This window comes from Chrysemys picta, unplaced genomic scaffold (genome assembly GCF_011386835.1).
Source record: "Chrysemys picta bellii isolate R12L10 unplaced genomic scaffold, ASM1138683v2 scaf172, whole genome shotgun sequence".
In the NCBI taxonomy this organism is placed as follows: Eukaryota; Metazoa; Chordata; order Testudines; family Emydidae; genus Chrysemys; species Chrysemys picta.
In genome coordinates, this window is record NW_027052879.1 from 5,286 (window position 1) to 28,837 (window position 23,552).

The 23,552-nt window shown below is 52.4% G+C and overlaps 1 long non-coding RNA gene across 2 annotated transcripts; it reads right to left on the minus strand.

The window, feature by feature from the left end:
* Nucleotides 1-668: 668 nt before the first annotated feature.
* LOC135978206 (uncharacterized) lies at nucleotides 669-13,484 on the minus strand. 2 transcript variants are annotated; one of them, XR_010595648.1, is made up of 5 exons: nucleotides 13,200-13,484; nucleotides 11,509-11,604; nucleotides 10,226-10,339; nucleotides 2,067-2,226; nucleotides 669-1,385 (listed from the first exon to the last, which is right to left on the minus strand). It is a non-coding gene; the product is annotated as an uncharacterized LOC135978206 (long non-coding RNA). The 2 variants fall into 2 exon arrangements; XR_010595647.1 differs by lacking the exon at nucleotides 13,200-13,484 and having other exon boundaries at nucleotides 671-1,385; nucleotides 11,509-11,743.
* Nucleotides 13,485-23,552: the final 10,068 nt, after the last annotated feature.

Sequence of the window (23,552 nt, forward strand, 5' to 3'; positions counted from 1 at the left end):
GCTGCTGGGCCTCCTCCTGCACCCACCAGGAGTGGGGTTAGGGGAGAGAGAGCCAGTTAGCCAGGGACCTCCCTGCCCCCACACAGCAGCTGCAGGACTCAGGCCTGAATGGGGGATAGTGGGGACCCGCCCATTGTCCAAATCACCCACCACTCCACCACAAGCAGGGTCAGGAACTGGGACCGTGCCTGTGGGGGGAGGAGACCTGGCTGGTGTGTGACAGACACCCCCACCTCTGGGGTCCCAGATCATGGAGGAGAAAGGTCCCCATTAGGGCTGGTGGATCATCAGGGACAAGAACCTCTGCAGGGGGTCAGGTGCTGGGAAGAGGCAGGACAGTCTCGGTTCCAGCACAGCTGGGGAACGTTTGTACCTTTTCTCCGTCTTGGAGCTGCTCTCGGCTGTTATTGAGAGCAGCCTCCTCTGTGGCCACGTCCACCCATTCCTCCTCCTCGTCCCCTGAGTCCCTGGCGATCCCTGCACCAGGGAGAGAAGGGGACAGGGTGACGCCTGCTGCCACTCGGGGAAAGGACAGGGGCACGCTGGGGCAATGTGTCCCCTTCCCACCTCCGGGACCCAGGGCAGATCGGGCCCCACACTCCCCCGTCTCAGTGATGCCTTCAGCCCCCAACTCCTTCAGGAGCCCATAGCAAAGAGACCCCCCCCACGCTGTCCTGGACTCCCTGGGAGGTGCCTCCCCCCAACTGGAGCACCGAGGACCAAAGTGGCAGCATCTAGTGTCAGTGGGGTTCATGTGGCTCAGGCCAGACCCCTGGGCTGGGGATCCGCCCCCATAGCACTGATCGAGGGCCTGGGCCCAGGGTGTTCACAGCCCCGCCCTCACCTCTCCCTGAGCCCAGCCTGACTCCTCACCTGGAACAAAGCTGCGGCGCCCATCGGCCTCGCTGCTGCCCGAGTCCCAGGCACTGCTGCTGTCCCATGGGGAGCGGGCCGAGCTGCTGGTGGTGGGACAGGGATCCTCCACCTCCTGCCCTGGGGAGGCTGGAAGGTCCTCACTGACCGGGCCGGGCGATGCCTCCTGCTGGGAATCAGGGCTGGGCTCCTGGGGCTGCTGCTGCCCACACAACATGTCCCAGAGTCACTCTGCCCGGCTCCCCTCCTGCGCTGGGTCCTGCCTGCCCAGCCGCAGCCTGGCCCAGCTCCATTTCAACCTGGCCTCTCTCACATCGGCGCCTGCGCTGGGAGCGGGTTTTCTCCGCCAGAAGACTGGGCACTTCCACCTCCTGGCCTGGCCGGAAGCTCCTTCCCCGCCAGTGGGGACGGAGGGGCCGCTCTGCTCCCGGGGAAGATGGCAGCTGCTTCCCTCAGGCTCTGGGGCCACCTGCAGAGCCTTCTTCCTGAACATCCTCAGGAGCCTGGCCACCCTGGAACCGAGCGGGGAGCGGGCGTGAGTCTGGGGTCAAGGCAGCCTCTCACTAACCAGCCTGTTTGGTCCCTCCCCATCCCTGCCCCAGCCAGAGCAGCTCCTCGTCCCCCCACAGGGGTGCATGTAATGCAATCTACACGCACTGGCAGGAGTTCATTGCATGATCTGCTCCCAGCGTTCCCCCTCGTCACCCCTGGGGCTGCAATGCCCGGGGAGTCTCCTCCTTTTCCATCACTGGGCTCAGTCACTTTGGACAAGCAGCTCCCTCCTGCCGTCCCAGGCCACACTCCCCCCCAGGCTAGAGAAGGAACAGAACCCAGGAGTCCGGACTTCTCCTGGGAAACCATTCCCCACGTCAAAGTCCCGAGGCAGAGCAAGGCCAGGGCCCCTGCCGTTCCCATTGATTTCCATGCTCAGCAGCTCACAGGGTCTGGCCCAGCTCAGAGACGCTCAGCCTGGGGAACGGTCTCCCACAAGGGAAGCGTTGGGAGCCCCATTGCTGGGACCTTTCCAAACACACTGGAGACGGCTCTGGAGAAGCCCCTCCCCGGTCTGAGAGCGAGGGGCTCCTGGGGGCGGTTTGCAAATCCAATCTCCTTTGGGAGAGATTCTTTCCCCCTCTTTCTGCCTCTCCCCAGACAGACAGGGGACGCCAACGGGGAACCCTAATGCCACTCACTTGCTCTGCTGACGGAGCGATGGATGGAGGATGTTCAGTGTCGTCCCTCGCCCTCCTCCTCACTCCCCAAAGCCAAGGCAGGCTGGAGAGGGTGGTGGTGACCTAAGGAGTTATCCTGCCCAGCCAGCAGGCAGGGTGATAGCACTGGGCGATCGACTGGCTGTGAAAACAAGAGTCTGTCTTATTGCCAAGGGACAGAGAAACTCGGCCAGCAGCAGGGGGTGCCGAACACTGGCCTAATGCGGGGGTGACAGCGCCTCCGGGATCCTGACATCCCGGCACTTTACACACCTTCCTGGAGCCTCCCAACCCCCCTGGTCTGTAGGGGCTGCTACCCCAACCCTACTGATGGGAAACAGGCCTGGGGTGGGGAAGCTACTGGCTCAGGGTCACACCAAGTGTCAGAGCCAGGGATGGGACCCAGCAGTCCTTATTTCCAGGCCCCTTCACTAACCACTGCTGCACACTCCCTCCCATAGCTGGCAATTACAACCAGGCCTTCATGTCCGGTCCCCCTGCTTTGAGAGGGAGTGTGCTCCGCTGGAGTGACTGGAGCAGGGAACTGGGAGTCAGGACTCCTGGGTTCCATTGCTGGTTTCCTATTGACCTGTGGGACTTTGGGTAAGTTGCTCCCCGCTCTAGGCTCTGTCCCCAGCAGTCAAATGGGGATTTCATACTTTCCCACTATTGGAAAGTGCTGGGAGACTCCCCCAGCAAAAGCTGCTCTGACAGTGCTAAGCAGCATCTGACCATTAGAGGTCAGAGCGCACTGCCCAGGAGGAGGAGTGTTTGGTTCTGGGCTGTTGGAGTACGGGCTTTCAACCATCTGTGCACACATATTGTACTAATTGCATCTAGACCACATCTCCCTAGTTTGCTTGTGAGAATGTCCTTATTAACACCAAGATGGATCACATCTACTGTTTACCCACCTCCACTAGGCCCGTAACCCTGCCAAAGAAGGAGCTAGGATTGGTTTGGAATGATTTGTTCTTGACAAGTCCATGCTCACTAGTCCTAAGAACCAAATTGTCCTGTAGGTGCTGACAAACTGATTGTTTAATAAGGAGTTCCAGTATCTTTCCAGGTATGTTAATGGATGGGAAGACGTTCTTTTTCAGGGATCTCTGACGAGAACTGGGGCACAGCACTTAGTTTGTTGAGGCCATAAAATGGAGACAGGCACCTCTTCTCTTCTCCCAGCACCCCAGATACCTAAAAGAGTGGGACTCACATCCCTCAATGGGCTTTAAAAAAGACAATGGTTACAATGTGGCCCCAACCATTTCTGGTTTCTGCAGACTAGATGTTTTAGCAAAGTTTAGAATTCCTTGGTGCTCGACACCATGAAACTCCCCTTTCTCCTTTACAAAGGGCTTTAACGCCCCTTATCTCACCCAGGCTCTCGACTGCCCAAAGTTGGAGAATTGTCCCTGTTCCCATTGCAGAGCACTCCCCACGACACACACACAGAGTCCTCCTGGTGGTGGGAGGGGAACAGAGGAAAGGACAAAAGAAGTAAGAGATGAAGAGAAAGGAGGGAGGGATGGAGGAAAAGGTAAAACAAAAAGGACAAACCCTAATGTCCCCAGTGATTCTAAGGGACAAAATCCCAGGTGGGGAATAAAATTCGGCCACCTTAAGCTAGTGTTTTCCATGCCTAGAATTCAGCTGGCGCCAGATGCATCAGACTGAACAGGTTCCAAACCTCTCGGAGGCTCTTACCTTCTAAACAGGAACGTCTGTTTTCTAGTAAAATCAGGGAAAAGAAAGGAGAAAACTCAAAAGAGGTTCCTCCTGGCGCTCATGTACGTGACCCCTAATACTCTCTCAGTCCTCAAAGAGAGCCCTCGAGAAGGAGACTTGCTGAAGGAAAGCTACAGGGGACTCTGAGGTTTCCCTGGCCCTGCGCCCCTGTCCTGCCTGGCTGATGTCAGCATCTCTCTGTGAGGTCACCACCTCCCCAGCACCTTTGACCAATAGGCTGACGTCCTGCAAAAGGCCTTTGTGATGTCACTCCCACACACACCCCTCCCCTGCAGTGCTAATGTCCTGCCGCAGGCCAGACACTTTGGAGGTTTGAGCTACTCTCTGTGGATCACCTCACTCAATGAGTGTTCATTCTAGGAAGCAAGCCGGCTAGACAGTAAAACATCAGATGCTGCTCCCAATCCTACACTCGGTTTCTCAGAAATGAGTAGACTTTATGGCCAGAAGAGACAGTTAGAGCATCTAATCTGACCCCCTGCATATCACAGGCCTCCTGTCTACCACAATAGCTACTTTTGGGGTAAACACATTCCAGAAAGGCATCTAGTCTTTATTAAATGACATCAAGAGACGGAGAATCCACCACTTTCCTTGGTAGCTTCTTCCTGTGGTCAGTCATCCTCGCTGTTGAATATTTGTGCCTTATTTGTCATAGGAATTTGTCTCTTTTCACCTTCCAGCCATTCCCAAACCTCAGCCAGCATTTGTAGCTGACAAATCTCACGAATTGTCACAGATTGCGGTGTTACTAGAGGAGGTTTTGGAATTAACTGATAAGTCACTGGGACCAGATGGCATTCACCCAAGAGTTCTGAAAGAACTCAGATGTGAAATTGCGGAACTACTAATTATGGTTTGTAACCTGTCCTTTAAATCAGCTTCTGTATCCATGACTGGAAGATAGCTAATGTAACGCCAATATTTAAAAAGGGCACTATTGGTGATCCCGGCAATTACAGACCAGTCAGTCTAATGTCAGTACCGGGCAAATTAGTTGAAACAATTGTAAAGAATAAAATTGTCAGACACATAGAAGAACATAAATTGTTGGGCAAAAGTCAACATAGTTTAGGTAAAGGGAAATCATGTCTTACTAATCTATTCGAGTTCTTTGAAGGGGTCAACAAACATGTGGACAAGGGGGATCCAGTGGACATAGTGTACTTAGATTTCCAGAAAGCCTTTGACAAGGTCCCTCACCAAAGGGTCTTATGTAAATTAAGTTGTCATGGGATAAGAGGGAAGATCCTTTCATGGATTGAGAACTGGTTAAAAGACAGGGAACTAAGGGTAGGAATAAATGGTAAATTCTCAGAATGGAGAGGGGTAACTAGTGGTGTTCCCCAAGGGTCAGTCCTAGGACCAATGCTATTCAACTTATTCATAAATGATCTGGAGAAAGGGGTAAAAAGTGAGGTGGCAAAGTTTGCAGATGATACTAAAGTGCTCAAGATAGTTAAGACCAAAGCAGACTGTGAAGAACTTCAAAAAGATCTCCCAAAACTAAGTGATTGGGCAACAAAATGGCAAATGAAATTTAATGTGGACAACGTAAAGTAATGCACATTGGGAAAAATAACCCCAACTATACATACAATATGATGGGGGCTAATTTAGCCTCAATGAATCAGGAAAAAGATCTTGGAGTCATCGTGGATAGTTCTCTGAAGACTTCCACGCAGTGTGCAGTGGCAGTCAAAAAACCAAACAGGATGTTAGGAATCATTAAAAAGGGGATAGAGAATAAGACGGAGAATATCTTATTGCCCTTATATAAATCCATGGTACACCCACATCTTGAATACTGTGTACAGATGTGGTCTCCTCATCTCAAAAAAGATATACTGGCATTAGAAAAGGTTCAGAGAAGGGTAATTAAAATGATTAGAGGTTTGGAAGGGGTCCCATATGAGGAGAGATTAAAGAGGCTAGGACTTTTCAGCTTGGAAAAGAGAAGACTATGGGGGGATATGATAGAGGTATATGAAATCATGAGTGATGTGAAGAAAGTGAATAAGGAAAAGTTATTTACTTGTTCCCATAATATAAGAACTCCACTAGTAATCTCCCTCCAGCCTGACAGTTCACCTTTCAGTACGACCCGTTGTAGTCTCCCCTTTAACCAATTCCTTATCCACCTTTCAATTTTCATATTGATCCTCATCTTTTCCAATTTAGCTAATAATTCCCCATGTGGAACTGTATCAAATGCCTTACTGAAATCGAGGTAAATTAGATCCACTGCGTTTCCTTTGTCTAAAAAATCTGTGACCTTCTCAAAGAAGGAGATCAGGTTGGTTTGGCACGCTCTACCTTTTGTAAAGCCATGTTGTATTTTGTCCCAATTACCATTGACCTCAATGTCCTTAACTACTTTCTCCTTCAAAACATTTTCTGAGACCTTGCATACTACAGATGTCAAACTAACAGGCCTGTAGTTACCCGGATCACTTTTTTCCCCTTTCTTAAAGCTAGGAACTATGTTAGCAATTCTCCAGTCATACGGAACAACCCCTGAGTTTACTGATTCATTAACATTTTTTGCTAATGGGCTTGCAATTTCATATGCCAGTTCCTTTAATATTCTTGGATGAAGATTATCTGGGACCCCTGATTTAGTCCCATTAAACTGTTCGAGTTTGGCTTCTAACTCAGATGTGGTAATATCTACCTCCATATCCTCATTCCCATTTGTCATCCTACCATTATCTCTAAGCTCCTCATTAGCCTCTTAAAGACTGAGGCAAAGTATTTGTTTAGATATTGGGCCATGCCTAGATTATCCTTAACCTCCACTCCATCCTCAGTGTTTAGCGGTCCCACTTCTTTCTTTGTTTTCTTCTTATTTATATGGCTATAGAACCTTTTACACCTTTTACTATTGGTTTGAATTCCCTTTGCAAGGTCCAACTCTACATGGCTTTCGGCCTTTCTCACTTTGTCCCTACATTTTCTGACCTCAGTAAGGTAGCTTTCCTTGCTGATCACTCCCATCTTCCACACCTTGTAGGCTTTCTGCTTTTTCTTAATCATCTCTCTGAGATGCTTGCTCATCCAACTTGGTCTACAACTCCTGCCTATGAATTTTCCCCCCTTTCTTGGGATGCAGGCTTCTGATAGTTTCTGCAACTTTGACTTGAAGTAATTCCAGGCCTTCTCCACCTTTAGATCCACAAGTTCTTCAGTCCAATCCACTTCCCTATCTAATTTCCTTAATTTTTTAAAGTTAGCCCTTTTGAAATCAAAAACCCTAGTCACAGATCTATTTTTGTTTACCCTTCCATTTAGTTTAAACTGAATTAGCTCATGATCGCTCAAACCAAGGCTGTCCCCTACAACCATTTCTTCTAAGAGATCCTCACTACCCACACCAAATCTAAAATGGCATCCCCTCTTGTTGGTTCTTCAACTACTTGGTGAAGGAATCCATCAGCTATCACATCTAGGAAAATCTGAGCCCTATTATATTACTAGCACTTGTCCTCCAGTCTATATCTGGGAAGTTAAAGTCTCCCATGATCACACAATTCCCATTAGTATTTACTTCATTAGAAACATTAAAGAGGTCTCTATCCCTATCCAAATCAGACTCCTGTTCTAACAGACAGCAAACCCCCCAAAGACAGGGATAGAGCCCAGAAATCGAGATGGTGGGGAAATTTCATTGAAACCGTTTCTGTCCGAAAATCCCATTCAAACTAAACCAGTTTGTTTCTTGAAATCATATCAAGTGGCATGAAAATTCTTTGCAAAAATATTTTGTTGCAAAACAAAAGCATCTTCTGTGTCACAAAAAGAACAGGAGTACGTGTTTGTCTCGTCGCACACAAAGAGGAGACACTTAGATCTCAAAAATTAGATAAGATGTTTCAGTCTGAGCTAAGTAGTTGCTGCTCTTAACAATTGCAACATAATAAAATACAAATAAAATAGACTATTTCAGCCATTCTATTATGTCCTAATCTGATCTGAGTAAACGTGATAGGACACCTCATCTTATGCACTGCTCCTAGTGACACTCTCCAATAGATCCCCATCCTCCACCTGTCGGGAGGTAGGTAGGAGCGGATTGTTATCCCTACTTGAAAGAGGGAGAAGCTAAGGCTGAGAAAGGAGAATTGACTTGTCTTAGGTCACACAGCCAGTCCGTGGCAGAGTTGGGAATAGGACCCAAGAGCCCTGATTTTCAAACTAACCATCGGATCTTGAATTTCAGACATTGAATGACCTGAATAAAGTGTTCTCAAGTGAGTTCCAGACCAGCAAGAGTTCATAGTAATTATTCAGCAAGTATTTTAGGAGAACTGGAATGGTAGAGAAAATAATGAACTGCAGAGAAGCAGCAAAATTTGTCGAACATATGACTGGTTATGACTATTTACTTGGTCTTAAAAGAAAACAACAGGGACCTGAGTCTCCTCCCTGTCAATAACCCCCTGCTCAGCCACTCAGGGTAGCGACCGAGGGGTGGGAGGATGAGGGTTCTCACCAGAGAGCCCAAAGGATGGCCCAGGTCACCGCTGGGGATCACTGTCTGAGCACTATTTCAACGCCACATTTTTCGGTGGACCTCCCACAATGGGAGTTGTAGAGCACCCCCCACGACACACACACCCCCCCCTCCTGGTGGTGGGAGGGGAACGGGGAAAGGACAAAAGAAGTAAGAGATGAAGAGAAAGGAGGGAGGGATGGAGGAAAAGGTAAAAGAAAAAGGACAAACCCTAATGTCCCCAGTGATTCTAAGGGACAAAATCCCAGGTGGGGAATAAAATTCGGCCACCTTAAGCTAGTGTTTTCCATGCCTAGAATTCAGCTGGCGCCAGATGCATCAGACTGAACAGGTTCCAAACCTCTCGGAGGCTCTTACCTTCTAAACAGGGACGTCAGTTTTCTAGTGAAATCAGGAAAAAGAAAGGAGAAAACTCAAAAGAGGTTCCTCCTGGTGCTCACGTACGTGAACCCAAATACTCTCTCAGCCCTCAAAGAGAGCCCTCGAGAAGGAGACTTGCTGAAGCAAAGCCACAGGGGTCTCTGAGGTTTCCCTGGCCCTGCGCCCCTGTCCTGCCTGGCTGATGTCAGCATCCCTCTGTGAGGTCACCACCTCCCCTGCACCTTTGGCCAATAGGCTGACGTCCTGCAAAAGGCCTTTGTGATGTCACTGCCATACCCACCCCTCCCCTGCAGTGTTAATGTCCTGCCGCAGGCCAGACCCTTTGGAGGTTTGAGCTACTCCCTGTGGATCACCTCACTCAATGAGTGTTCATTCTAGGAAGCAAGCCGGCTAGACAGTAAAACAGTAGAGGCTGCTCCCAATGCTACACTCGGTTTCTCAGAAATGAGTAGACTTTATGGCCGGAAGAGACAGTTAGAGCGTCTAATCTGACCCCTTGCATATCACAGGCCTCGTGTCTACCACAATAGCTACTTTTGGGGCAAACACATTCCGGAAAGGCATCTAGTCTTTATTAATGACATCAAGAGATGGAGAATCCACCACTTTCCTTGGTAGCTTCTTCCTGTGTTCAATCATCCTCGCTGTTGAATATTTGTGCCTTATTTGTCATAGGAATTTGTCTCTTTTCACCTTCCAGCCATTGGGTCTTGTTCTGCCTTTCTCTGCTAGACTAGAGAGCCCTTTAATACCCAGTATTTTCTCTCCATTAAGGCACTTCAACACTTCAATGAAGTCCCCTTCAATCTTCTTTTGATAAGCTAAACAGGTTAAGCTCTTTCAATAGCTCACTAGAAGGCATTTTTCTCCAGCCCTCAGAACATTTCATGGCTCTTTGCTGCCCCAGCTCCAATTTCTAGGACCATCTTTTTCAAAGAAGGACACCAAGACTGGAGGCAGTATTCCAATAGCAGTCTCACTGCTGCTGTGTCACCTCCCTATCCTACTCACGGCTCTGCTCCTACGTCTAATGATGGCTTTAGCCCTGTTCACCACAGCATCACACTGGGAGCTCATGTTGAGTGGCTTCTCCACTCTGGCCCCTAAATTCTTTTCAGAGTCACTGCTTTCCTGGATCCACGTCCCCATTCTGGAGGTGTGGCCGGCGTGCCTTGTTGCCACGTATAGGCCCTTGCATTGGGCTCTGCTCAAACTTGTTTTCTTTGAATGGGTCCAGCTGGCCGAATGAGCCAGATCGCTCTGTATCACTGCCCTCTCCCCATCAGGAATTACCACTCTGCCTGTATTTTGTCACCCCCCAATCTTATCCGCAGTGATTGTATGTTTTCTCCCAATTCATTGATAACAATTATTTTAAAAAATTAGTCCTTGAGAGCTTCTTCAGACCCTTAGTACCCAGGACCTGCTCCCCACATCACAGTGAGAAATGCTGTCCAGCCCTGCTGGTACATAGGGGATAAGCACAGAACAAACGTACCTTTAGGAGCTGTGTTGTCCATAGGCTCTGAACAACATGTGGGGGTCAGCAGATTATAAACGCACGACAGACCTGTAGTGTAGACAGGTCCCAACTGTGTCTCGGTTTCCCACCCTGTAAAATGGGGAGAACAAACAAAACCTTGATTAGCTCCATTTGATAGCTGGGGAAACCGAGGCACCCAGCGGTGCAGAGACTCGCTCATGGTCCCAAAGCCAGGAATAGAAAACAGCAGATCTGATAGCCAGGCCTGGGACCTAACCCTGGTTTTCCTGGCCTTGCTGCTCTAAGTTTAGTCACAGCCTCCATGTCTTTTCCCCCGTGTCCCTTAACCCCACGTCACTGCAGAAGAGAGATTTTCTGGTAGCCAGCTGGCTCTCCTGCATGTGGATGTCGTTCCAAAAGACGTGCTCTGGCTCAGTCCCATGCTATGGTTGACTGAAGGAACCACTTGGTCACATTCTAGCCCTGAGTTATACAGGAGGGGCGACTAGATGCACATAATGGTCCTTTCTGACCTGAACCTCTATCAATCGCTACATTTTCTGCTGCTAGGAAGAGAACTCTGGACCTATTTTCTCTCATTCACTTTCAGTCGGAATAATTTCAATCCAGGCCAAAGGATTTCCTCTTCCATTGTGTCTTCAGCACCTTTGCGAGCAACCAGTTACTGTTACCCACAGGTTACCAGTTTCAACCTGTCCCAGGGTGAGATGGCCAGGAAAGGGGTTGGAGCTCAACTGCACCTGGCCCAGGTGATGCAGGTCCCTAGGGTGAAGGGAATAAGTGTGGGGGTCACGTGACAAGACGCAGCCTGTGACTAGGACCCAGGCCTGCTGAGAGATAGAAGGGCAGCCTGTACTCAGCCAGGAGAGAGACCCCAAGGGAAGCAGGCATGGGAGGGGCTTGGAGCGTCCTTTAAAGGTGAGGGTCAAGCTGGGAAGGGGCCAGGCTGAGCACTAAGGACAAGGCCCTAGGAGGGAAAGATAGGGCAGTTTAGGAGATGGGGCACATAGTTCAGTTGGTTTCGGTTCCCAGGACCAGACACCCAGAGGTGAAGGTGATTGTCGGGGCTTCTGTCCTTCTTCCCCAGTGTAGATTTGATGGTGGAGAAGACTGATGCCGTAAGGGGGAAGTGAGTTACCCCAAAGTCACCCAGTGAGTTTATATCACCAATGCATACTCGGAAGGATCCAATAGAAACATGGATTTTCCAGTCTCTTCTTTCTAGGAGTCCCCAGGGCTAAGGTAAACCCCCTGCGGCCCCTCCCCATTCTGCTCACCTCCAAGATGTGCTGGAGTTTGTCTGTGCTGGGGGGTGCTGTCAGCAGGATCGAGAGCTCGTCATCCATGTTCTCTGGGCAGGCCTTGCTCAGAGCCTGCCAGCGGAGGGAGACCAGGGGTCAGGAGCCTGCATTAGCACCGGTGTGCCATTGACCAGGAGCTGGCTGAGGTAAGCGCCGCCTGGCCGGAGCTCGCACCCAGAAACCCTGCCCCAGGTCGGAACCCCCTCCCATACCCAAATTCCCTCCCAGACCTCACACCCGGCACCCCAACCCCCTGCCCCAGGTCGGAACCCCCTCCTGTACCCTAATCCCTCCCAGACCCCACACCCCCACCCCAGCCCTGAGCCCCCTCCCGCACCCAAACTCCCTCCCAGAGTCCGCACCCCAACCCTCTGTCCCAGCCCGGATCCCCCTCTGGCACCCCAACCCCCTAATCTCCAGCCCAATCCCAGAGCTCGCATCCCCACCGGAGCCCTCACCCCTCCCTGCACTCCAACCCCCAGCTCCAGCCCAGTGAAAGTGAGTGAGGGTGTGAGAGCGAACGACTGAGAGAGGTGGGCTGGGCTGGAGTGAGTGGGGGTGGGGCCTTGGGGAAGGGCATGAAAGGGGTTGGGTCAAGGGCGTTTGGTTTTGTGCAAGTAGAAAGTTGACAACCCTACTTAAGGACCTTTGAAAAGCAGCCTCCTTAGCACCGCTCCTGATAGCAGGGGCCAAGGCGCCCCCGGACATGAGAACTACAATAGGCCAGAGCAAAACGCTGCGTTAGAAATCGGAGCTCTGGCTGCCAAGCGAACGATAGCTGACAGACAGGAGATGCAGGAATTAAGGTTGTGCCTTCAGCCAGCAACTGGTGTTCATCCGTTTGCACCACACACACACCTGTAGGCAGGGCCACTATTTCCTTGTCTGTCTGCCTGTTTAGCGTCTCTCGGGCCTTACTGTGCCCATCACCGTGGTGTCTGAGTGGCAAACCAAGGGTTTGACGTGTGCATATGAAACTGCCTGACTGGAAGGACGTGCTTTGGTTTGGATCAGTGACTGCTGGGGCGATTGGTGGCAGAAGGCTCTGAGGGCCTGGCTCATTCCGACCTGGCTCATTCCAATGGCTTCTACAGCTCAGAGCAGCCCAGTCTCCTGCCTGGGTCCGACGCAAACCAGGAAGTACAGGACCACGGTTAATAAGAACAGCTCAAAAGATCATTTTCGCTGACCCAGCCCTGCACAGATTTCCAGCTTAGGTTTGCATTTTCAGCAAAAGTTCTTCTTGATTATTTTCTCCCAACCCCCTTCTGCCTCCATAATAGCCAGCCACCCCGTCAGTCGCATCCTGGGGCGCTCCAGGGACAGCGTGTGTGCGTGTATGTGTACGTCTGTATATATGTGTATGTGTACATGTGCGTATGTATGTGTGTACGTGTATGTGCACATGAGTGTGTGCACATGTGAGTGTGCGTGTGTATGTGTGTACATGTACCCCAGTCAGATGTATACATCTGGATTTCCTTTGAAAGAATTTTCAAATTGAGCTGATCAAGTGCAATGGCAAAGCACCCAATTCCTCTGCCCCCCAACTGCCTTCGCTGCTTTAACGTACAACCTGCTCTGCTGGCACCTCTGACTCCTGAAAGCCCTAACGCTCCAGGGGAGCAGGCCGTACCCTGCCCTGCCCTGGCTGCCCCGGGTGTTACCTCGGAGGGAATCGTTCCAGATTCCAATGAGTGGCAGGTCCAGGGAAGAGCCTTATCTGGGGGGAGGCTGTACCAGACCCGCCCGACCCAGGCAGGCTCCCAGGTACTCTCTGCTCGGGGCTGATAAGGCTCCTTAGCAGTTTCTCTCCAAACAAATTCCAGTTCAAGACACCTGAGAGCTCCACAGCAGGGCAGCATCCCCAGAGCGCAGCAGGGCGGGGGGTAGGGGGAGCAGTCGGTAGCAGCACCTGCCCCTCGTACGGCAGGAGCGAGAAGTGCCAGCCTCTCTGCACAGAGCAGCAGCGTTCAGCATGGGCCAGACGTGCTGCAGTGATGGGTAAGAGCTGGCTCGGAGAGCCAGAGGGTCTGTGGGGCAGCTCTGGGCCCTTCTGCTCCGCACTAGGGCCGGGTGGGCGTGTTCAGCTGGGATTGGAACCCACCAGCACTTGTGGGTGTGAATGTGGGGCTGGAACTCAATGTGGGGCGCTACTGGGGGGAAGGGCAGAGAGACACCTGGGCTGAGACCCCAGCTCCAGGGAGACAGTCACTCCTGCCCAGCTGGGTTAAATTGCCCAGCTGTGTGACAGCCCCCCTATCCCCGAGGGGTTCCCCCCCCGGTATGTCACAGCAGGGTAATGTGCGTACTGAACGGCAGGGCTGGGAGAGGCCTTTGGGGATGGAGGAAGCAGCACTAAGGTACATGCCAACCTCCCTACAGAGGAGGGGCCGTGCCCCACAGGTGTGGGGCAGGGAGCTGGGACACTGCGCGGTGGGTCATTGCTGGCCCAGGCCCTTCCTAGCTGGAGGCCGAGGCATTTCCTTCAGGTCACCTTCCACTGCAGCTTGGCCACGGGCCCCCATAGCCACTAGCCCAGTCAGGGATCCCAAGTGGGGATTGTCACGGCTGGCTCCTCCCTGCCGCCAGCAGCTCTTCACTGCCAGGGAATTCCTGAAATCCTGTGCGCCCCTCCCCCACCCACCTCCTGGGGCTGTGAGTGCCCTCCCCACCCGCGGACAGCCCCTCCCCCGAGGTCTGAGTGCCCCTGGCCAGTCCCTCCCCTCAGGCCCCCCCCCCACTTCCTGGGGCTCTGAGTGCCCTCAGTCAGTCCCCCTCCCACACCCCGGGGCTGAGTGACCTTGGCCAACCCCCGTCCCTTCAGGAGGAACTCCCAGTACCCACCCCAGCCCCCATACCTCAGGGTTCCCCTCCCTGCGGCGCTGTGGCCATACCCCCACCAGGGCCGGCTTTAGGCCAATTCAACCAATTCCCCTGAATCAGGCCCCGGGCCCAAGCCCCGGTACGGTGTACCGGCAAGAGCCGGTGCGCTGTACCAGTGTAAGCGGGGGAATGGTCCCGCTATTGTGGGGAACTTTCCTGGTTTCTGCACTACCCCGGTGAAGTGGGCTAGCGAAAGGATCCGAGTCCTCGCTCCCACTTCCTTTACCCAGAGGCCTCCCTGCCCTTGAGGGCTCCCCTTCCACTCTCCTGTCTGGCAGAGTCCTCATAAACCCCGACAAGGCTGGGCCCAGGATTCCTGGGGGGCTCGACCCCCAACCCTGCGGGGGTCAGCCAGGACAGGGGCTAGGGTGTCCCCACTCCGGGGTACTCTCTCTGCACTGGGCACCTCCCTGACCCACTGATCATTTCATACAATTTAAAGCAAATACAAGTTGTTTAATTAACAATTAATTTTAAAAAAGAATAAGGAAAAATGGGAAAGGTTAAAGGAAAACACATCACCCCGCTCTGTGGCAGGGAACATTACAAACAGTGTCTCTGGAACGTCAGGGCAGTTCAGTCTGTTCCTTGTAGGTCCCAGGCCTGCTTCTCAGGCCCTGTCTGTGCTGCAGGGACGCTGTGGGTTGGACACTTGCTCCGGTGGTGGCCACACGCTCTCAGGCTCTAGGTGGCAGGACCCTTTTTCCAGCGTCGCCCCCGCCCGGTCGGGGTTATGATCCCCCTGCAAGTCTGACTTGCAAGGCCTCTTGGCTGAGGCGTCTCCCTGTGCTGGGCCCACTGCCCAGGGTCCCCCTCACTCTCCCCAGCTGCTCACCACACTCGGACTGCAAACGGCTCCGGACTGCCCCAGACCCAGCTCCGGACTGCTCCAGCCTCGGCTCCAGCTCCACTCGGCCTCAGCACGGCTGCTGCTGCTGCTCTGCCTTCAGCTCCCTGGGCTGCTTCTCTGGCCTCTCTGGCTCTGGTTGCTGCAGCTCTGCCCCCAGCACAGCACTGCTCTGCAGGCTGCTTCTGTGACTCTGCTCCCAGCTCTGACCTGCTCCCTGGCTGCTTGTCTGGCCCCTCTGGCTCTGGTTGCTGCAGCTCTGCTCCCAGGGCAGCTCTGCTCTCTCTGGCTGTGCTCTGGCTTTGGGGCTGCCGCTCTGCTTCCAGCAGCTTAGCTCAGGCCCCTGCTCTCTCCTTAGCTCGGCCCCACCCTGTCTGACTCAGGCCATTCCAGTTCACAGGGAGGACGGGACCCCCTCTGGCCTCCTGACTCCCTGATTAGCCTGCCCGCCCTGTCAATCAGGCTGATCTGGAGCATTGGCCTCTCCCCATTGTACCTGGGGACTGTCAGTCTCAGGCTCCTGATTTGCCATCGACCCTTCCCCTTTTAGTGCTGGGAGCTAGCCAACCAAAACACCCCCACTGAGTGTTAGTAAGGGGGCAACAGTCCCCTTACACCAGGGTGGCTCGGCTTCCCCAGGGGGCAATTTAAAGGACCTAGGGCTCCCAGCAGGGGCCGGAGCCCCAGGCCCTTTAAGTTGCCACCAGACCCCCACTGCTGGAGCCCTGGGGTAGGACTGCGGGGCTCTGGGGGCTATTTAAAAAGTCCGGGGCTCCCGCTGCCTCTACCAACCCGGCCCTTTAAATAGCCACTGGAGCCCCGCTGCTTCCCCAGAGTTCCTGCGGCTATTTAAAGGGCCGGGGCGGTAGAAGCAGGGGAGCCCTGGGCCCTGACCCCCCAGGGCGTGGCGGCGACCCAGACATGTGAAATGGAGCTCATTAATAACCGATCAACAGCATATATGATGCAATGTACAGAATATATAATTTTATTATTTATATAGTTATGGAAAGTAAATAATACATGGAAGAAATGAAAGGCTTTTTTTTTACATTATTTTTTTTGTTAGTCATCCCTGCCGGGGCCCCACCAAAAAGGTTCGAATTGGGCCCCGCCCTTTCTAAAGCCGGCCCTGCTGGAGAGAACAGGAGGATTCAGTCAGCAGGGGCTGCCGATCCGTCCCATTCACCAGGGCTGCCATCCTGCTGCTTCAGCATTAGTGGCTGGGGTGACTTGGGGAAAGGTCTCAACCTCCCCACATCCCACTTCACTGCTACCAGAATCCCTCCTGCCCCCCCCGCTACAGTCCCCTCCCTACCCAACCTGGGTGGGGCTGGAAGAGAGGGGTCTGAGAACTTGAGCTGTGGATTGGAGGTGGAACAGCTGTCAGGGGCACTGACGGGGAGGTGGCAGGAGCTCCCCGTACAAGGAGAGGGGTTGCCACTGGAGGTCACTAGGAAGGACAACAAGACTCCATCCTGGGGGTCAGGAGGGGGAATCCATCCCTCAGAGGTGGGCAGGGGCTGGGTGGAAATGCTGCTGGTTCCAGGGGCCGTTAATTCCCCCTGATTCCTCGGAGGCGTCTGAGTCTCAGACAGGTTCTCGTTCCCTTGCAGCAGGAGGACGTCACGGCCAATGTGATGCGCCAGCTCCGTATCATGCGGCACTTGCGCCAGGTGCCCGAGGCGCTGCAGGGCCTGTGCCTCTGAGGCCACCAGCAACTCCCGCTCCCTGTGGCAGGTACTGCTCTGGCTCTCTGTAAATGGGGAGCTAGTGGAAGGGGAAATGGAGCCCCCTGGCACTCACAGAAAGCTGATTACAGAATGAGCCCGAACTGAGAGGCACCATATCCGCCCCCCTAAAGAGCCAGACTTCAGTGGTACACCCCAGCTGGGGTAGCAACAGGATTGAGAACGAGGTAGGAAGTTCAGAGCAGCAAGGAAAGCCTGGAGGGGAACTTGAGAAGAGAGGTTGGAAAAGTGCAGCAAAGAGAAAGGTGCAGACCTAGCTGTTGGGTCCAGGGCCCTGAGCTGCTATCAATGTCAGGGTGGGACTGGGTTCCCCTACCGGCCCCAGAGGAGGCGGTGTACACGCACCTGGAGAGGGTTCCCAAGCCCAGCAAGGGGGCTACAGGCTGAGCAAGTGCCCCAGCGATGGCAGAAGGACTTCTGTCTGTGGAAAGACCTCTTTGGACTTTGTGTGAGGCAAGCTGGGCCCCAGAAGGGTGGACTAAAGGTGGTGACCTGGCCGGAGTTACCAGGCAGAGAAACTGCCGTGGTGCTGGAGCGACCATGGATGGGGGACGCTAGCCCAGCGAGAGGGCTGTGATGCCATGCCTGGCTGCCGGGGGGCACCTAACGATGAATAGATTCATTTATGATTAGCATAGTTGGCAGGATTGAGTTCCCCCTGTGATCCGTGAGGGAAGTCTTGGTTGCTGAAGGAATCATAGAATATCAGAGTTGGAAGGGACCTCAGGAGGTATCTAGTCCAACGCCCTGCTCAAAGCAGAACCAATCCCCAGACAGTTTTTTGCCCTGATCCCTAAATGGCCCCCTCAAGGATTGAGCTCACAACCCCGGGTTTAGCAGGCCAATGCTCAAACCACTGAGCTATCCCTCCCCCAAGCAGGTGTATCAAGGGACCAAGCTGGTCGCTGGATTTCCCACTTCAGTTCCAGGGACTGGCTAAGCAGCCAAAGCAGATCTAGGGGTTTCTCCAGCAGCTCCTAGAAAACCAACAGATGCAGAAGGAAGTGCAGGTGGAGCTACAGATGCAGCAGCAGCAATACCTGTGAGAGATCCTGCAAAGGGAAATCAACCCAGAGTCTGCTATGCCCATGGACAAAAAGAGCAGAGAAGGAGAGCATGCCTGGGCTTTGCTGAGAAGGTTAGCCCAGGGAGAAGGGCATGAGAAAGTGTACAAACATGGCCTAATGGCAAGATGGGAGCAAGAGTTCTTTGTTTTGGGGGCAGAGAAGCAGGCCATATCAAAAGACACGGCCTGCTTAGGAAATTGCTGAGTGGCTGAACGAGGGGCCAGGGCCCTAAGAAGTTAGAAAGAAAGGAGAAGGTGTCCTCTGACACAAACCCCCATGAGGCAGGCAAGGTGGAGGTGGCTGGGGTGGCCATGGACCTTGCAGACCCTCCACCAACACACCCTGTCGGGTGCTGCAGGGAGATGAAGGACGAAATGATTGGCCCAGAGATGAAGCAGACTGGAGGAGGGACAAACACAAGGGTGGAGCAGTCCATGGTGGGTTCTCAGACCCTGACCGAAAAGGTTTTGGCCTATGCAGCGGCAGTAGCAAAAAGGCAACAGAAGACGCTAAAGGCTTCAGAACAGGCTCTGCAAGCAGCTGTTCATGAGACTGAGTGGCTGCAGGAAGAGCGTCGGGATACTGCAGAAGAGAAGGTTTGCCCCGAGCGAGCTGGCAGTGGAACTGCAGACACTGCGCACAGGCTGTACAAGTGCGCAGCCGGTGACAGCGATGAGATGAGGAGGGATGAAGCTTGGAGAAGAATAGAACTTGCCCCCGGGTGGGCCAGGTTCTAAGGAGGAGGGTATATAACGGGGGGCTTGGCCTGTGGGCTATAAAGCCTGGAGCTAGGCCAAATGGATTACAGAGTGAGCTCCAGCTGAGGGGAAACCGGGGGAAACTGCAACAAAGGTACAGGAGCAGGCCTAGCTGTTGGGTACAGGGCCTTGGGGCAGAACCTAGAATCCAGGGTAGGACTGGTTCTCCCATGGTCTCTAAGGAAGGGGATGTACAGGGCCATAGGAAGGGCTACCAAGGCCAGCAAGGGCAGGCCGAGCCAAAGTCAGGCTGAGGAAAAGCCCCCAAGGGACAGAGGATCTTGTTTCAGTTAAAGACATTTTTTGACTTTTCGTTTGGGATGAGCGAGACCCAGGAAGGAGTGGGACTAAAAGATGGTCGCCTGGCCGAAGGGCTGAGTTCCCAGCCAGAAACCTGCTGGCGGGCGTGCTAGCCCAAGAAATCTGTGACCCCAGGCCTTGAAGGAAGGGGCACCTATCAGTGAGTGAACTCTGTTACAAGCCTGCTTCCATTGTGGAAACAGCCTGGTATTGGAGGGTGGTGGGGATAGCCTGTGGGCGAGGATGGCTGGAGGGGTTATACAGGAGGGGCAGCAGCGTCCAGTGAGGAGATCAGGGAATGGGTTGTTTGCAGTCCTGCCACTGAGCGGTAACATGATCCTGGCCAGGTCACTCTCCCACCTGGTGCCTCACTTTCTCTATCTTTGAAATGGGGATCATCCCGACCCACATTAAGAAAGGGTTTGATCCTCTGCTCTTGCTTGCCAAATCCCTGCCCTCCTTGCCCCACACAGGCCTCTGCCCTGTTGCTCAAACTCCCATGCACATGTTAGTGCCTGTGTCACCCCCGCAACTGCAAGGTCTCATGTACAGTCTCCTGCCAGCAAACTGAAGCTGCCACTAGATCCAGAATAGGAATCGCAGTTCCTGTGCGCTGCTCTGAATGGAGTCTAGACCTGGCCATGGGGAAGGCCAACGCTCACATCCAGGTAGATCATCAACCTACTCCTCTGTCCCAGGAGCAGGAAGGCCTCTGGTTCGTGTTCCCTTCGGTAGCTGGAGCTGCTGAGTTGGGAGTGTGGTGGGCAGAGATGGGAACAGGCCATAGGATGAATCAAGTGTCAGGGGGAGACTCCCTGTGTGTGGGAGATGATGTTGCCCCTCTGTGGGGAATCCCTTCCTTGCAGATGCTGGGCTTTGGGTGCTGGACTCTGCCAGGAAGCCCAGCTCCCATCCCTAGCAGCTTGGCTGTTCCCTACACTGCTGTGCACCAGACTCTCTGCAGAGAGCTGCTCTGGGCAAGGACTACAGAGCCTGCTGTCATCCTGGCAGGTGTCACCCCAGGTTCCATAATCCTGACCCCTGGTCTCCCTCTGCTGGCAGGCTCTGAGCAAGGATTGATAGAGGTTCAGGTCAGAAAGGACCATTATGTGCATCTAGTCGCCCCTCCTGTACAACTCAGGGCCTAGAATGTGACCAAGTGGTTCCTTCAGCCAACCATAGCATGGGACTGAGCCAGAGCACGTCTTTTGGAACGACATCCACATGCAGGAGAGCCAGCTGGCTACCAGAAAATCTCTCTTCTGCAGTGACGTGGGGTTAAGGGACATGGCGGAAAAGACATGGCGGCTGTGACTAAACTTAGAGCAGGGTGGGGAACCGAGACACAGTTGGGACCTGTCTACACTACAGGTTGTCGTGCATTTGTAATCTGCTGACCCCCACATGTTGTTCAGAGCCTATGGACAACACAGCTCCTAAAGTGTGTTTGTTCTCTGCTTATCCCGTATGTACCAGCAGGGCTGGACAGCATTTCTCACTGTGCTGTGGGGAGCAGGTCCTGGGTACTAAGGGTCTGAAGAAGCTCTCAAGGACTAATTTTTTAAAATAATTGTTATCAATGATTTGGGAGAAAACATACAATCACTGCGGATAAGATTGGGGGGTGACAAAATACAGGCAGAGTGGTAATTCCTGATGGGGAGAGGGCAGTGATACAGAGCGATCTGGCTCATTTGGCCAGCTGGACCCATTCAAAGAAAACAAGTTTGAGCAGAGCCCAATGCAAGGTCCTATACGTAGCCACAAGGCACGCCGGCCACACCTCCAGAATGGGGACGTGTATCCAGGAAAGCAGTGACTCTGAAAAGGATTTAGGGGCCAGAGTGGAGAAGCCACTCAACATGAGCTCCCAGTGTGATGCTGTGGTGAACAGGGCTAAAGCCATCATTAGACGTAGGAGCAGAGCCGTGAGTAGCATAGGGAGGTGACAGCAGCAGCAGTGAGACTCCTATTGGAATACTGCCTCCAGTGTTGGTGTCCTCCTTTGAAAAAGATGGTCCTAGAAATTGGAGCTGGGGCAGCAAAGAGCCATGAAATGTTCTGAGGGCTGGAGAAAAATGCCTTCTAGTGAGCTATTGAAAGAGCTCAACCTGTTTAGCTTATCAAAAGAAGATTGAAAGGTGACTTCACTGAAGTGTTGAAATGCCTTAATGGAGGGAAAATATTGGGTATTAAAGGGCTCTTTAATCGAGCAGAGAAAGGCAGAACAAGACCCAATGGCTGGAAGGTGAAAAGAGACAAATTCCTATGACAAATAAGGCACAAATATTCAACAGCGAGGATGATTGACCACAGGAAGAAGCTACCACGGAAAGTAGTGGATTCTCCATCTCTTGATGTCGTTTAATAAAGACTAGATGCCTTTCCGGAATGTGTTTGCCCCAAAAGTAGCTATTGTGGTAGACAGGAGGCCTGTGATATGCGGGGGGTCAGATTAGATGCTCTAACGGTCTCTGCTGCCCATAAAGTCTACTCATTTCTGAGAAACCGAGTGTAGCATTGGGAGCAGCCTCTGCTTATTAAACAATCAGTTTGTCAGCACCTGCAGGACAATTTGGTTCTTAGGACTAGTGAGCATGGACTTGTCAAGAACAAATCATTCCAGACCAATCCTAGCTCCTTCTTTGGCAGGGTTAGGGGCCTAGTGGAGGTGGGTAAACAGTAGATGTGATCTATCTTGGTGTCAATAAGTCTTTTGACACAGTCCCATAGGACATTCTCACAAGCAAACAGATGCTGCTTAGCACTGTCAGAGCAGCTTTTGCTGCGGGATTCTCCCAGCACTTTCCAATAGTGGGAAAGTATGAAATCCCCATTTGACTGCTGGGGACAGAGCCTAGAGGGGGCAGCAACTTACCCCAAGTCCCACAGGTCAATAGGAAACCAGCAATGGAACCCAGGAGTCCTGACTCCCAGTTCCCTCCTCCAATCACTCCAGCGGAGCACACTCCCTCTCAAAGCAGGGGGACCGGACATGAGGGCCTGGTTGTAATTGCCAGCTGTGGGAGGGAGTGTGCAGCAGTGGTTAGTGAAGGGGCCTGGAAATAAGGACTGCTGGGTCTATTGGAGAGTGTCACTAGGAGCAGTGCATAAGATGAGGTGTCCTATCATGTTTACTCAGATCAGATTAGGACATAATAGAATGGCTGAAATAGTTTATTTTATTTGTATTGTATTATTTTGCAATTGTTAAGAGCAGCAACTACTCAGCTCAGACTGAAGCATCTTATCTAATTTTTGAGATCTAAGTGTCTCCTCTTTGAGTGCCACGAGACAAGTTAACACATTGTGACAAAGATTTTCATTGCCACTTGTTATGATTTCAAGAAACAAACTGGTTTAGTTTGAATAGGATTTTCGGTCAGAAACGGTTTCAATGAAATTTCCCCACCATCTCGATTCCTGGGCTCTATCTCTGCCTTTCGGAGGGTGGTGGGGTGGTTTGCTGTCTGTTAGAACAAGAGTCTGATTTGGATAGGGATAGAGACCTCTTCAATGTTTTTAATGAAGTAAATACTAATGGGAATTGTGTGATCATGGGAGACTTTAACTTCCCAGATATAGACTGGAGGACAAGTGCTAGTAATATAATAGGGCTCAGATTTTCCTAGATGTGATAGCTGATGGATTCCTTCACCAAGTAGTTGCTGAACCAACAAGAGGGGATGCCATTTTAGATTTGGTTTTGGTGAGTAGTGAGGATCTCTTAGAAGAAATGGTTGTAGGGGACAGCCTTGGTTTGAGCGATCATGAGCTAATTCAGTTTAAACTAAATGGAAGGGTAAACAAAAATAGATCTGTGACTAGGGTTTTTTTTTTCAAAAGGGCTAACTTTAAAAAATTAAGGAAATTAGATAGGGAAGTGGATTGGACTGAAGAACTTGTGGAACAGATGGATCAGACTGAACAGGTTCCAAACCTCTCGGAGGCTCTGACCTTCTAAACCTGGACGTCTGTTTTCTAGTAAAATCAGGAAAAGGAAAGGAGAAAACTCAAAAGAGGTTCCTCCTGGCGCTCACGTACATGACCCCTAATACTCTCTCAGCCCTCAAAGAGAGACCTCGAGAAGGAGACTTGCTGAAGGAAAGCTACAGGGGACTCAGAGGTTTCCCTGGCCCTGCGCCCCTGTCCTGCCTGGCTGATGTCAGCATCTCTCTGTGAGGTCACCACCTCCCAAGCACCTTTGACCAATAGGCTGAGGCCTGCAAAAGGCCTTTGTGATGTCACTGTCACACCCATCCCTCGCCTGCAGTGCTAATGTTCTGCCGCAGGCCAGACCCTTTGGAGGTTTGAGCTACTCTCTGTGGATCACCCCGCTCAATGAGTGTTCATTCTAGGAAGCAAGCCGGCTAGACAGTAAAACAGCAGAGGCTGCTCCCAATGCTACACT